The sequence below is a fragment of the Arachis ipaensis genome, chromosome B09 (genome assembly GCF_000816755.2).
Source record: "Arachis ipaensis cultivar K30076 chromosome B09, Araip1.1, whole genome shotgun sequence".
Lineage (NCBI taxonomy): Eukaryota > Viridiplantae > Streptophyta > Magnoliopsida > Fabales > Fabaceae > Arachis > Arachis ipaensis.
The window spans coordinates 1,067,574-1,071,406 of NC_029793.2; positions in this window are offsets into that span (position 1 = coordinate 1,067,574).

A 3,833-nucleotide genomic window follows, 5' to 3' on the forward strand; every position below is an offset into this window, starting at 1 on the left:
GTAGTATTAGATTTTTTTTGTCAAATGTAATAATATAAAGATTAGAATAATATAAGCTGAAATAAATGAATGTAATATTAAAATAAAATATTAAATGGAATTAATGCAATTTACATATATATTTTTAGTATATCTTACATCATATGATTAACAAAAATGAACGTATATAATGAATTGAAAAGGAGAGAAGCCTTGATGACATAATTACTATTGAGCACCTAATTATTTAAAACATTATTATGACTAGCTAATTTTCTTAAAATAAATATAGGTTAATTATTTGTTGAAGAAATCACATGAATCTTTCTATATCATATATTTAACATTATTCTTTCACGCGGGATAATTAAAATTCTAAAGTACTCAAAAAAGAAAAAACTCTAATATCAAGTCAACCCTCTTAAAAAGTATAAATTGTTTTCGTTGAAAGTTATCCACTCAAACAAGTTAAAAACTCATACACGCTGCATGCTTAATAGTTAATACATCGAAATCTTTTTATTGTTTTTAACAACGTGAAAAGCATTTTTTTTTATTTTAGGATAATAGGATGTTAATTGTTGAACATGCAAATATATACGCTAAGCAATTTTGTGCCACAAAACTTTTCACACTCGTTTTCAAACAATAACTAATTAATTAGCATGTATATAATTTCAATTTGTCCCTTTTCAACTATACTTTAATAAACTTCGAAGGGGTGAATTTTTAATCATTTTTAAACGAAAATGGTTATAAAAATTCAACATTTTTTATAGAGAAAAAGATAAATAGGTCTCTGACCTTTTGCTTCGCGGATATTTTCGTCTCTGACTATTGAAAAATACTTTTAAGTCTTTGACCTTCACAAAACTTGGACAGATCAGTCCCTGACGGAGGCATTTGGACGGAGGGACTGATCCGTCCAAGTTTTGTGAAGGTCATGGACTTAAAAGTATTTTTCAATTATCAGGGACAAAAATGTCCGCGAGACAAAAGGTCAGGAACCTATTTGTCCTTTTTTCTTTTTTATATATAACTGAAAAGTACTAAAACCGTGCTTTTAAAAAAAAATTAACTTTGAATAATAGAAAATGAACATTTTCACATTTTTATCATAGCATTTTTCCAAAATAAAAGTAAAAAAAAAAAAAAAATAGCTTTTTCACCCCACCACCAAACCTTTTTCTTTAGAGTAAATATCTTTTTTGGTTTCTATCTTTTTTAAAAATTGACAAGCTGTTACCTAACATTTAGAAAATGACAAATCGGCCCTGTCTATTTCTTCCATTAGACACATCGATTCTTTTGTAGCCAATAGACAAAGATTGATGTGTCTAACGGAAGAAATAAATATGGATCGATTTGTCTAACGGAAGGGTTGATGTGTCTAATGGAAGAAATATACATGAACCGATTTATTATTTTTTAAACGTTGAGGGACGACTTGTCAATTTTCAAAAAGAATAGTAACAAAAAGGATATTTACTCTTTTTTATTGTTATTTATTTATTTATTGTTACACTATAAACCACACACAATTTGTCATTAGGAAGAAAGAACCAAAAAACACAATTACTTGTCATTTGACTCATTTCTGTGTCTATAACAACCTCATATTCAATGAAGGGCTTAGATTTACCAAAAATAATGTCCGTTGATCTAAATATTTGTGATGGTGTAGATGGGAAAGGAATCATGAGTTCTTGATTATTCTCTTTCACTCAAGTGGGAAACTACAAATATGCTTGGGTTTGGTGTATAGTGCATTGAAATTGAAGTTGAAATTCAACACAAAAAGTACAAGTGTACAACCATATATATACTAATTAAGATTCAAGTATTCAACCACCACAAACCATTCATTAGGAAGCTTCTTTCCTTCTTTCAATTAAGTCCACATCAACATTATATTATTTACATGAGTGTGTAAAAAGTAAAAAGAAAGAAATAATTAAAGAAGAGCATCTAGAATATCCATCCATACACCACTACAAGATGGAAAAACCACTATCGATAATTGCTTTCGGAAAGTTAGTGAAAGGCACTTTAATTTGAGAAATATTTTTATGATTGTTTATTTCATCTGTGTTTAATTAATAGCACCTGTTATATATTTAAGTCTTTTTATTAATTAAGTTGAATTAAATTTAATATTAATAAAAATTAAATATAAATAATATTATTTCAAATTTTATATATAATTTAATTAAATTTAATTCATAAAAAAACTTAAATAGATAATACAGATGATGAAATGTAGCTTTCACTTCAAATGTAATTTATATTTTATATACTAAGATGATGTTACTGTTAGTCTTAGTCTTATATGACACCATTATATCCCCCCACCCCAACAAAAGACACATATATTATATATGACTTAATCATATATTATAGATGACTTCATTTTTTTTTGTGCTTGGTCACAACAACACTTTAATTGAAAGACATATTTCAATTTACTCTTTTTTTTTCTAAAATAGTTAACTATGAGTTTTCAAAATTTAATTTGGTATAAAATATCGAAAATATTTAATAAAAAAATATTAGCTAAAATTTATTATTTTTAGTTTTATTTAATATACTATGTAATAAATAAATATTAAATAAAATAAGTGTAGATTGTTTTTTTTATATTTTTTAACATTATCGATTTAAAAATACTAGACAATAATAATGTTAATTAATTTCCCCTCTACTAATAACCTTATTTAATGAATGGAAGAAAGTGAGTGACTGAGTGAGTGAAAAGAGAAAATATCAAAATAAGTATATATAATAAGCTATGATGCACGGACACTGACACGTACACGAGACACGACACGACACGGGACACGTCGACACGCATATTTTAAAATCTTATAAGACATGGGGACACGCATACATATAAAATATAAAGTATTTTTTTAAATAAATCGTAATGATATTTTAATATTTTATTGATATTAAAATATAAATTAATTTTTTAATAATTTTTAATGTCTTATTTTAATTATATCAAATATTTAAAATATCTTTTTATTTTAATAAATAATAATATATTCTATATCTAAATTTATTTCAAGAATATATGTTAAAAATAAGACTGGACACGCTGACACGTGATAGTATTTAATTAGATGTGTCCAAGTATGTTCGGAAAAAATTTTTTTATTTTTTATTAAGACACGATTAGACACAGTAGACACGTGTGTCAGACGAGTATCAGTGAGTGTCGTGTCCGAAATGTGTCTAACATGCGGACACGACAACTCATCGAAGTGTCCGTGCTTCATAGATAATAAGAACATAATAATAATTAATAAGAATAGTAACATGAATATGATGGGAAAATAAGAAGTCAACCAATAAAAGAGAGATAACAACGACCGTCCAAAAATAGTGTTACCTTAAATTCAAAGATTTCACTAGTGTTCAAAATTCAACCTTCTTAAACATCATGATATATGGTACAATATACATGGCGAGACTTCATTTGTAGCACATAATATTATTGTCAAAGTGTTGGTAAAGTTTAGTTTTATACAAATATGTATCACGAGATTATTTCAAAAATTCTAAGACTTCAATTCTTCTCTTGGCACAATCATTATCATTTTTAGAAACTAATGGTATGATGGGTTGAATTATATTTCACCTAACACCGACACAACTTTTATTCAATCAAAGCGAAATTGGAATTTCCTTGCATTGCATTGAAACTTTCATTAGCATGAACGTACTCTATGTTTTCAAAGAATTTCTTTTCTATTTTTAAACCATGTGTATAGACACTAAAATAGATATAGTAATATCAATTTAAAAAAAATTACGTGTGTTTTCAATTTATACTTATTTAATTATATAATATT